Consider the following 13205-nt stretch of genomic DNA (forward strand, 5'->3'; position numbering starts at 1 on the left):
CTGCATTGCACCACCCACTGTAAATAGCGCCACCTGATCTGAATCTAGGGGCGGAATCCCCGGTGTTAGATCGCACTGGCCGGGGATTACGCTCCTAGATAGAGCCACTAACGTTACTGTCCACGTCAGGGGCTCTGTCTAGCAGCAGAATCCCCGGCCACTGAGATCTGACACCAAGGATTCCGCTCCTAGACCCAGTTCAGTTGGCGTTATTTACAGTGGGGGGTGCGATGCTATCTACAGCGGAGGGTTGCTATCTAGCATCGCAACCCCCACTGTAAATAGTGCCACCTGAACTGACTCTGGGAGCGGAATCCCCTGTGTCAGATCGCACTGGCCGGGGATTCCGCTTCTAGACAGAGCCCCTGACGTCACTGTCCATTTGCACAGTGACGTTAGTGGCTCTCCCTAAGAGCGGAATCCCCGGCCAGTGCGATTTGACACCGGGGATTCCGCTCCTAGACTCAGTTCAGGTGGCGCTATTTACAGTGTGTGTGTGTGGGGGGGGGGTGATGCTATCTAGCATCGCACCCCCCACTGTAAATAGCGCCACCTGAAATGACTCTAGGAGTGGAATCCCCTGTGTCAGACCGCACTGGCCGGGGATTCCACTTCTAGACAGAGCCCCTGATGTCACTGTCCATTTGCACAGTGACGTTAGTGGCTCTCTCTAGGAGCGGAATCCCCGGCCGACACTCTGGCCAGGGATTCCGCTACTGGAGAAGCCCCTGGTTTCACTATCCATTTATGGACAATGACATCAGCGCCCCTCTCAAGGAGCGGAATCCCCAGTGTCAGATCGCTCTGTGTCGGGGATTCCACTACTGGAGAAGCCCCTGGTGTCACTATCCATACATGGAAAGTGAGGTCAGGGGCTACTCCTGGAGCGGAATCCCCACTCTGGCAAGGGATTCTGCTTTTAGAGTTAAACCCTGACGTCACTGTCCATATATGGCCAGAGACATCAGGGGCTTCCTGTAGCAGTGCAATCTTCGGGCAGAGGGATTCCGCTCCTACAGGGAGCTACAGTGGTACTATTTACAGGAAGGGGTGCCATATAGGGGGGTGGCACTGTCTGCAGCAGGGATATTGCTAAATACAGGGGCTGATGATGCTATTTACAGGGGGTGTGGTGCTATCTACAGGGGGGTGCTATATACAGGGGTCTAACGTAAAAACACGCCCACTTGGGCATTAAGAAACTCATTAGCATAAAGCTTAAAATCGCTCATAAAGTTGTTTCAAATAGATCGTTTTTCTAAATAAAAAGCATTACAGTCACCTACATTACAGCGCCCATCTCCTTATGTAGGAGATAGGGCACTTATAATGTGGTGACAGAGTCTCTTTAAATTACATTTTCAAGGCTTTATTCCAAACATAACATGCAGAAAAATGCAATGTTTCGGACCAATCAATGGTCCTTCATCTGGCAAAGTGGTGCAACGCTGTGATAGCGCATTGCACTGCATGTATATACAGAAGGAAACTACTGTGATATTTAATCTCAAGGCAAATGAGATGTGACGTGCATACAGCATAAACCTACCAAGACGGAGGAAGTGTTGCCTTCTCTATTAACTGAGTTTCCGTTATAATTGCCTTGTGTGAATAACTATACAGGCATGGCCGTATTGTTGGTGCATTGTGGAAATTCTAGGAATAGGTCTCTACAGGTTTTTAGCCTCAGTGAGGACTTGAAACATAAAGTATATTAGAAAGTTGGATATATTTTCATTATGTAAGGATTAAGCTTTATTTAAAAAAAAACAAAAACTAGACAACAACTTTAAGATATCTCAGTTGTCCTATAAAAAAAACTACGGGGAACACAACAGGTTAATAGGGGTGGAAGGAGCTCTACAGCAGCCATAATTGTTGCTTTGAGGAGTGGGGAAAACAACTTCACTCTGCACAAATACTTTACATATGTTGAGATCAAACTGTAACGAGCCCCATCTTAGGGCCGGTTTACATCAGCGTTGGCTATCCAATGACGGAACCCCTCAACGGGAAGCCAACGCTGATGTGAACAGGGCCTAACTAGTGTGCAGGATTTGAGGTGGGTGGAGCCAGAAATGGTAGTCTAGATTTAGGGGAGGAATTAGGATTTAGAGGGGGAGGAAGGGTGCCAGTGCAAAGTTAGGGAAGGACTTGCTATTTAATGGAGTGAGGACAAAAGCCTTTTAGTATTCTGTAAAGATGAGCACAACGCTCTACTTGTTAACCCCTTGCCGCATCATGCCATAAAAGTACAGTATCACAAGTAGCGTGGTCGCACACCATGGCATACTATTACGGCATGGCTTTAAACCATTACTGTGTCAAATGACATGTGACACAGTAGTGATGGCTGCTGTTACCGACAGCAGTCAATCACTACTAACGGCCGAAGGACCAATCATGTTGGCCCCTGTCCAGCGATTGCTCTGATTGGTCTGTCAATGCGACTGACCAATCACAGCATTATGACACGAGGGGGGGTTATTTTTACCGGAGCCAATGCTCTAACCACCTCATTTCCTTTAGTGAGACGGTTAGAGTAAGCTCCGTCATAAAACTAGAAGAATTAGGCCCTAAAATTACTTTTAACCCCTTGATCACCGGTAAAAAGGTGAATGACCCCTGCATCACCCCATCTGTGCCCCCCCCCCCATCTTTGCACCCATCCTCTTCACTGGTGGTGGTCCTTGGATAACCCCCACCAATATACACACTTTAACTACTAATTGCTGTAGGCCAAGTTATACCATCTAATTGTTGTGCCATGAATTTTACTCTCAATTGGTGCATGCCAAGTTATACAATCTAACTTCTGCACCATAAATTTTACTGCTAATTTGTGCATGCCAAGTTATACCACCTAATTGCTGCGCCATAAGTTTTGCTTTTAATTGGTGCACCACAAATTTCATTAACTAAATTGTCCACAAAATGTATTCCTAATTTGTCCATGAAAATGTATGCAAATTTATCCACCAAATTTATCCTAATTTGTAAACTGTAATGATGGGGTAGGGAGACAGACAGGTGAGACCTAATCTACCCGCCACTCAGTCCCTGCCTACTTGCAACGACCCGCCCTAGGCGACGGGGTACAACTGGGCGACGGTCCCTACACTCAATAGGTGCATGACAGACAAACAGACAGGGGTACACAGAAGCCGGGGAAATGGGGAAGTTGCCCACGGGAACACCGTGAGCAACAAGCGAGGTAAACGAGCCGAGTCAAACCAGGAGATGAGCGAGGTACAAAACGCAGAGCAGAAGAGTGGTCAGTAAAGCCAAGGTCAATAACAAGCAGAGGGTCAGTAGTACAAGAAGCTGCAGCAGGGCCAGGAAACCAGCAGAGAAGAATCACAAGCAAAGGAGGAACAGGAAAGGCAGGTATAAATAGACAAAGGGCGGGAGCTAGCTCCGTCTGGCCAGGCTGAGATAGGCTCTCCCACTCCTAAGCCTGCCATCCTGAGTGGTGGAAGATGGAGTCAGACTCACAGACATAGAAGCAGGTGCAGACTGATTAACTATGGGCGTTGACACAGAAGCTGTGTCTGGCAGATCCCTTACAGTACCCCCCCTTTTATGAGGGGACCCTTTCTAGGTGGACCTGGTTTATTGGGGAAACGAAGGTGGAACCTCCTGACCAATACCCCAGCGTGAACATCCCGGGCGGGTACCCAAGTCCTCTCCTCCGGCCCGTATCCTCTCCAATGGACCAGTTACTTGAGGGAGCCTTGGACCATCCTGCTGTCCACAATCTTGGCCACCTCGAATTCTACCCCCTCAGGGGTGAGAACAGGGACCGGAGGTTTCCTCGAGGGAGCCAAGGACGGGGAGCAGCGTTTAAGGAGGGAGGCATGAAACACGTCGTGTACTCGAAAAGACGGGGGAAACTCCAGTCGGAAGGGGACAGGGTTGAGGACTTCAATGACCTTGTACGGCCCTATAAACCGGGGAGCAAACTTCTTGGAGGGACTTTAAGGCGCAAATTTTTGGACGATAGCCACACCAGATCCCCGACCACAAACAAGGGGTGAGCAGAACGTCTTCTATCTGCCTGAGTCTTTTGTATGCTCTGGGACGCCTCTAGGTTCTTCTGAACCTGGGCCCAGACTGTGCACAGTTCCCGATGAACGACCTCTACCTCGGGATTGTTGGAACTACCAGGTGAAACGGAGGAGAACCGTGGATTAAATCCAAAATTACAGAAAAATGGGGAGACCCCTGACGAGTTACTGACCCGGTTATTAAGGGAAAATTCGGCGAGGGGAATGAATGAGACCCAATCATATTGACAGTCAGAGATAAAACACCTTAAATATTGTTCTAGAGACTGATTAGTCCTCTCAGTTTGGCCATTAGTTTCAGGATGGAAGGCAGAGGAGAAGGACAGATCAATCTCCAACTTTTTACAGAAGGCTCTCCAAAACAATGAAACAAATTGTACCCCTCTGTCAGAAACAATATTGACAGGGACCCCATTAAGATGCAGGATGTGTTTGACAAACAAGGTAGCTAACGTCTTAGCATTGGGTAGTTTCTTGAGGGGCACAAAGTGGCACATCTTACTGAAGCGGTCTACTACAACCCACACCACCGACTTGCCTTGAGATGGAGGCAAATCGGTGATAAAATCCATGGAGATATGGGTCCAAGGTCTCTGGGGAATGGCTAAAGAACATAATAAGCCCGCTGGTTTGGACCTGGGAGTCTTGGACCTAGCACAAACTTCACAAGCGGCGACGTAGGCCTTAACGTCTTTAGGCAACCCATGCCACCAATAGTTTCTGGCAATGAGGTGCTTGGTACCCAGGATGCCTGGATGACCACATAGTGTGGAGTCATGATTTTCCCTAAGTACCCTTAGCTGGAATTGCAGGGGAACAAACAACTTGTACTCAGGAAGGTTCCCGGGAGCTGAACCTTGATCAGCCGCAATTTCAGAGACTAAATCAGAATCAATAGAGGAAATGATTATACCTGGAGGCAAAACACAAGCAGGATCTTCCTCCAAAGGAGGGCTGGCCATGAAGCTACGCAATAGTGCATCATCCTTAATATTTTTAGACCCAGCCCTACCCTTAGGGAGCTTAGCTCCTGGTACCAAATCAATTGCGCAATCGTATTCTCTATGAGGAGGTAACACTTCGGAGGCCTCTTTAGAGAAAACATCAGCGAAGTCCTGAACAAACTCAGGTAGAGTTTCTCCTCAGGGGGAGAAATAGAATTAACAGAAAAACATGACGTCATGCATTCATTACCCCATTTGGTAAGATCCCCAGTATTCCAGTCAAACGTGGGATTATGCAACTGTAACCAGGGAAGGCCTAAAACCAAATCGGACGATAATCCCTGCCTCACCAGTACAGAGCACTGCTCCAAATGCATGGAGCCAACAAGGAGTTCAAAAGCAGGGGTATGGTGTGTAAAATAACCATTAGCAAGAGGAGTGGAGTCGATACCCACTACCGGGACAGGTTTAGGAAAATCAATCAATGGCATAGCTAGAGACATAGCAAATTCCACAGACATAATATTAGCAGAAGAGTGGTCAGTAAAGCCAAGGTCAATAACAAGCAGAGGGTCAGTAGTTCAAGAAGCTGCAGCAGGGCCAAGAAACCAGCAGAGAAGAAACACAAGCAAAGGAGGAACAGGAAAGGCAGGTATAAATAGACAGAGGGCGGGAGCTAGCTCCGTCTGGCCAGGCTGTGATAGGCTCCCCCACTCCTAAGCCTGCCATCCTGAGTGGTGGAAGATGGAGTCAGTCTCACAGACATAGAAGCAGGTGCAGACTGATTACCTATGGGCGTTGACACAGAAGCTGTGTCTGGCAGATCCTTTACATAAACAATAATTTTATGACGAAATTCTTACACAACAATTTTTATTAACAAATTTGTCCGCAAAATGTTTTCCACATTTTTAAAACTTTTTTTTTTAAAAGGGGTGCAGTTTTCAAAATTGGGTTACCTCTTGGGGTTCTCTAATATTTCAACACCTCTGAGCCTTTGTTTTGATGTTACAATTTAGTAAATATCACTAAAGAAGGAATTATAGCGTCTATGTCCGTGGTCCGTCGGGATTACTCACCCCCCGATGGCTGCAGCCATGGATCTGTGAGTGCTGGCCCGCATCTCCTCCCCAGGAGACACCAGCGCTCACTTCCGCTCCATTCTGCTGTGTCCCGTAGGGTGCGTGTGCATGCTCATGCCCTGCCTTAAAGGGCCAGCGCATGCACACGAAAATAATCATCAATTTACCCATGATCACCCTGGACTATATAAAGGGCTCTGCCCTTTTCTCATTGCCTGAGCGTTGTGTTTACCCGTGTTAGTTTTGCAAATGGTCCCTTAGTGTTATCCTGTTTTCTGAGTGTTCCCATACCTGCTACCTGTATCCTGTATCCCGTGCTACCGTTGTTCTTGTGCCTTAGAAAGTTGGAGTCGTGTTGTGCCATCGGTCACGCCTGCTGTGTTACACCACGCCTGGTGTCTGCTGCCAAGTTCCCATCTGAGCCTAGCCGTTACTACTGTCTGAACTGCTACAGGTACCCTTGTGCTTGAACTATATAGACATTGACTTGGTACACTGTTTGGCCAGCTGTTATCCCGCTACAGCGGAACGGCCCAGTGGGTCCACATACCCACAGATCATGACAGTACGCTCAGGCCATGGACTCCGCTGGTCAAACCAAGACCATGACGTCATCACAAGACGTGTGCGGGCGGATATGCTACACCTTCGGTTACGACAGGACCAACTCCTCCAGGCAGTGAACATAATTGCACATCGGCTGGATACGCAAACTGCAGCCATGGCACCTACTCCTATTGCTCCTGCTATTCCTCCTATTACACCTCCTGGCAGCACCAATTCCCGATTCTCTCTGACACTACCTCCTCGCTACGGGGATTTCGGAACTAATGTCAGATCCACTTCAGTCTACATGCCAGAGCATTTCCTTCCGATGGCACAAGGATCGCATTCATAGTCTCTCTACTTACTGGCAAGGGCGAACCCCATCTGGGAAGTCAGGCACCAGAGATCCGTGACTTACAGTGTTTTCTACAGACTTTCCGCACTGTATTTGAGGAACCTGGACGAGTCTCTTCAGCAGCTGCATCCCTGCTGACCCTTCACCAAGGAGACACCTCTGTGGGCGAGTACGCCATTCAATTCCGTACCCTGGCGGCAGAGCTGACCTGGAACAACGAAGCCTTGGTGGCCACCTTCTGGCAGGGTTTATCCTCCGATATCAAAGACGAGCTTGCCGCTCGAGATCTGCCTTCTACCCTAGATGACCTCATTTTTCTAGCCACCTGGATTGACATGAGGATCAAGGAACGGTCTCAAGAGGTTCGCCGGGCCAGAGGACTTCCTAGGCTGGCTCCTACATTCCAGCAACCCCTGCTGCCCTCATCAGCGCTTCCACCAGAGGAGCCTATACAAGTAGACCATCTCAAGCTGTCTGTCCAAGAGAAACAACGCAGACGCACTTCAGGACTCTTTCTGTATTGCGGCCTCGGAGGCCATTTTGTGCGTCTGTGTCCCCAAAAGCCAAAAATACTCCAGCGCCTAGGATTGGTTGGAGAGACAACTCTAGGTGGAAAATAACTAAATAATAAATTGTCCATTCCCGTGACCATAGCGTCCGGTGAGAAGATGCACTGTGTCTCTGCCTACCTGGACTCCGGGTCTGCGGCAAACTTCATCCAACAGGACCTAGTGGATCAGCTCCAGATGACGACTGTTCCATTGGAGACACCACTGGCTGTTGCCTCGGTGAATGGACTTCCTCTGCCTGACCCCATCGTGTCTGAGACCAAGCCACTGAAGCTCCAAGTGGGAGCTCTTCATACGGAGCAGATTACTTTTCTCACCTTGCCCAAAGCCGTCAATCGGGTGTTGCTGGGTCTGCATTGGCTCCAGCTTCATGCCCCGGTTCTGGACTGGAATTCTGGAGAAGTTCTCCAATGGGGCTCTAAATGTCTCCACCGCTGCCTGTCACAGATTCAGCCTGTCCTGCCTCCTATGTCTCAGTCGTTGATAGGATTACCCACTCATTTTTCACAGTTTGTGGACGTCTTTTGCAAGAAGGAGGCCGAGGTGCTTCCCCCACACCGGGCGTACGACTACTCGATTGAACTGGTTCCTAATGCTTCACCGCCCCGAGGACTGGTATACCCCATCTCCTTGCCAGAGACTCAGTTCATGTCGGCCTATAGCAAGGAGAATCCGGAGAGAGGTTTTATACGAAAATCCTCCTCCCCGGCTGATGCCGGGTACTTCTTTGTAAAAAAGAAAGACGGATCTCTTCAACCCTTCATTGATTTCCGCAGTTTCAACCAGATCACGGTCAAAAACAAACACCCTTTGCCACTGATCTTGGAACTATTTGATCGCATATGAGGAGCCAAGATCTAAACTAGACTTGCGTGGGGCCGACAACTTAATCCGAATTCATAAAGGTGATGAGTGGAAGATGGCATTTAACACTCTGGACGGGCACTACAAATACCTGGTGATGCTCTTCGGCCTGTGTATTGCCCCAGCGGACTTCCAAGAATTTGTCAATGATATATTCCAAGATCTCTGTCTGTGTTGTGGTTTATCTAGATAACATTTTGATCCGATGACACATCGGAGGCATGTCCTGCTGCAATTAAGGGAGAATCGCCTGTATGCCAAGTTGGAGAAATGCACTTTTGAAAATAAATCTCTGCCCTTCCTGGGCTACATCATCTCGGATCAGGGTCTCAAGATGGATCCTGAGAAAGTAAAGTCCGTTCCTGAGTGGCCACGTCCTCAGGGCCTGCAGTTCATACAGCGTTTTTTGGGATTTGCCAACTACTACCGGCAGTTTATTCCAAACTTCTCATCATTGACGGCTCCCATCTCTACCCTGATCAAGAAGGGTGTGAATGCCAATGTGTGGACTCCAGAGCCAGAATCTGCATTTAATAGCCTCAAGAATGCCTTCAGCTCAGCCTCAATCCTCCATCATCCTGACATTTCTCGACAGTTCTCGTTGGAGGTGGACACTTCCTCTGTTGGTGCAGGTGCACTTCTGTTCAAGAGAGGCCTCAAAGGAAAGGCAGTGATATGTGGCTATTACTTGAGACTTTTTTCCTCCGCAGAGAGCAATTACTCTATTGGGGATCGGGAGTTACTGACCATTAAATTTGCTCTGCAAGAGTGGAGACATCTCCTAGAGGGCGCAGCCCACCCCATCCTGATATACACTGACCACAAGAACCTTACATATCTCTAGTCGGCTCAACGGCTGAACCCCCATCAAGCCAGGTGGTCGCTGTTCTTCGCCCAGTTCCAGTTTGTGCTCCACTACCAGCCCGCAGACCAAAATGTGAGGGCCGATGCCCTGTCCAGGTCATTTGAAACAGAGGACACCGTGGAGCCTCCACAAAGTATCATTGACCCATCCTGTATTATTTCTGCTAATCCTTTGCAAGTTAGAGACATCCCTCCAGGGAGGACTTTTGTGCAGTTGGCAGACAGGAGGAGAATCCTTCCCTGGGGGCACAGCTCCAAACTGGCTGGGCACACGGGTGTTCGTAAGACCGGAGATCTGATTGCCCGTCATTTCTGGTGGCCCACGCTGCCCAAAGATATTGTGGACTTTGTCTCGTCCTGCATTGTGTGTGCTTCCAACAAAGTTGCTCACTCCAAGCCTGCCGGTTTGCTCCAACCTCTGCCTGTGCCCAATGCTCCCTGACAGCATGTAGCAATGGACTCTGTCACTGACCTTTCTTCCTCTGCAGGATGCAATACGGTCTGGGTGGTGGTGGACCGGTTGTCGAATATGGCTCATTTTATCCCGCTGACCGGCCTACCTTCTGCTCCTCGGCTGGCAAATCTCTTCATCCAGCACATCTTCCGTATGCATGGTTTGTCTCTTCATATAGTGTCTGATCGGTGGAGTTCAGTTCACCTTGAAATTCTGGAGAGCCCTCTGTAAACTTCTAGACGTGAAGTTGGACTTTTCTTCAGTCTATCATCCCCAGTCTAATGGCCAAGTCGAGAGAATTAACCAAATCATAGAGAATTATCTTCGCCTCTTCATCTCCATGCAGCATGATGATTGGGTACAGCTTCTTCCATGTGCTGAGTTCTCGTACAACAACCACACAATTGAGTCCACCACCTCCACACCATTCTACATTGGGCCAACATCCACAAATTCCTCTTCCTGTTCTGGCTACATCCCTGGTACCCGCAGCTGACTCTGCATTTGGAGATTTTCTACAGGTCTGGCAGCAAACCCGTTCCTCTATTCTGCAGGCAGTCGATCGCATGAAGCGAAAAGCAGATGCTTACGACCACATATGGGGTATTGCCGTATTCAGGAGAAATTGCGTAAGAATTTGTGGAGTACTTTTTCTCCTATTACCCCTTGTATAAATGAAAAATTTGGGGCTAAAGCGATGTTTTATTGGAAAATATTACATTTTTCATTTTCACGGCCCAGTGTTTATAACTTCTATGAAACACCTGTGGAGTCCAAATGCTCACTACACCCCTAAATAAATTTCTCAAGGGGTGTAGTTTCCAAAATGGGATCGCTTTTTGGGGGTTTTCATTGTACTGGTACTTTAGGGGCTCTGCAAATGCGACATGGTACCTGAAAAACATCCTAATAAAATCAGGGCCCTGAAATCTATAAGGTGTTCCTTCATTTCAGAGTACTGTGTTTAAGTCGAGTGGTGCACTAGGGCCATATACGGGACATTTCTACAGAATCAGGGAAATAAATATTGAGGTTTTGTTTTGCTGTGAAACCTTGCTTTGTTACAGGAAAAATGGATTAAAATAGAAAATCTGTAAAAAAAAAAAAAAAAGACGTTTTCATATTTCTCCTCCATATAGTTTTAAGTTATGATCATTCTGACATCCTAAAAAAAATAAAAGGATTTTTAAAAAAATGATGCCGACATAAAGTATCAATTATTAACTCTTTTGTGTGGTTTGACTGTATGTCTTAAAAGCAGAAAAATTAAAATGTTGAAAATTGCTAATTTTCTGTAAATGTTGGATTTTTTAATAAATAAACGTAAAACACTGCGACCCAAATTTATCAATAACATAAAGTACAATGTGTACCGAAAAAACAATCTCAGAATCACTTGGATAAGTAAAAGCATTCCAAAATTACCACATAAAGTGACATGTCATATTTGGAAAATTGGGCTGTGTCCTTAAGAGGTTAAAGTGACAAGTAATATACATATTGACTGACACATGTGGAATGTATCCTTGCTTTTCAGTGTGTGTTTACATTTTTACAGCATTAACCCCACATTGTTTTTATATCTGTAGAAGCAGAAAAGCGTTGAAACAGAAAAACAGGAAATACATCAAAAATATTTTTTCCTATCCATTTTGATTACAGTGAGCCAGATAGGTGATATTTGACATCTAACTGTAGGTTGCACAATCTTGTTACCCACTCCCCCCCCCCCCCCCCTACCTTTTTCCTTCCCTACCATGCCATGGTTTTTCTCATTTTGATTATGTATCTCTTTATTTCTGAAATGCTTGTTATTTGACAATGTACGGCTATTAAAAGCCATTGGCCTTCCTGTATATGTATTACCCATGTTGCAAATGGGCTGTTTTATGTTCATATCTCTGTATATTTGTACTTTTGGTTTTGAAAATAAAAAACAGATTTGAAAAAAGAAAAAATATATATATTTTTTTCCTATCCACAAACCCCTAGATACCAAAATGGCGAGCAAAGTAAAAAGTCGCAAATTTTAGCACAACTATGATGTACATTTTTTTACGCTAGAAAACCGTCGAAAACCTTTTGATATATTCTCCCTGTATTTGCTCCAACACAGAGATCTGTTATTTGTAATTTATTGCAACCATTTGCATTTGACTATATGAATACAAAAAATTATGTAAGTTTGCAAATAGTCTTGATTAAAAATCTCCTGCCTTTTTGTATTTATAGCTCCTATGCAGACCTGTGTGTCTTTATAGCTACAGACTACAATCAAACCATTTGTATAGTCTGATCCTGCATTCATATTCCCTTCTTCAACTATCTGTAGGTTGGCAACGAGAGGACACAGGGGAAGTGGAGTACCATTTGGAAAAACTAACTGTCCCACTGCATATCTGCATAATAGAATCTCAGCTAAGTTGTTATGAGGGTTGTTTGTTGGGAAGGTTACGGTCCATTTGCAATAGCAACCAACATAAATCAGGGGTCCTCAACTGGCGGACCGCGGGTGCCAGTTGTCTGGACCAATGGTATCGCTAGCAGCAGGCATTTGGGGCAAAAGCCCGAATTTTTGACCTGGTGGCCCGGACAGAGATACTATGAACACTCTGGCGAAATAGGGAAATATCCTATCAGAACCAACAAAGCATTTCCGCACCATCACATTATCAGATTTTAAAAGCTATTTAATAGCATTACTGTTGAATGCTGTATTTGCTTTAGGGTATGTGCACACGTTAACAACCATTACGGCTGAAATTACGGAGCTGTTTTCAGGAGAAAACAGCTCCGTCATTTCAGACGTAAATGCTCGTAATACGCCTCGTTTACGCCTGAAAATAGGTCGTGTGAACGCAGCCTTAGGATTAAGGCCAGAGTTTATACTTTTGTATTTTCCAATTGTAAAGCAGTGCATAATATTTTAGTGCTTTATACAAAAAGAATAATATTAATATATTGACAGTGGTTTCAACTTGCTACTCTCCCATGAATCTAATTTTTGCCCAATTTTATTCTTAGGTCAGTTTCATATAGTTGTAATAAGGTCTCATTTTAATGTCTACATTATGGTCACCTACCCTGACTCCCTGTTCTACTGATTCGAACTTAGATCACCCTAAAACTCTATGGTTATCTATGTAGAACCATGTGGTTCAGATGTTGCAGCCATAATATGGATGTTAAAATGCGGCATCAAAAACTAATCTTAGTTGTGGGTAGACAGATCTATAGTGCTTTGGACTTTTTTTTAATGTTCTATAACTTCCTGAATAAGGCCTCATGCACACAACTGTAGCCATTTGCATGGCCGTGATTTTCGAGTCGGCCGGCCACGGAGTGTCAGCCGCGAACCGCACGCAAATCGCGGCCATTATTTTCAATGAGCCCGGACTGCAGAAAGAGCGGGCAAGCCTTATTACGGCCGTGTTCTGTAGGCTCCGGGGCCATGCACGGA

This window comes from Rhinoderma darwinii, chromosome 4, assembly GCF_050947455.1.
Source record: "Rhinoderma darwinii isolate aRhiDar2 chromosome 4, aRhiDar2.hap1, whole genome shotgun sequence".
NCBI lineage: Eukaryota > Metazoa > Chordata > Amphibia > Anura > Rhinodermatidae > Rhinoderma > Rhinoderma darwinii.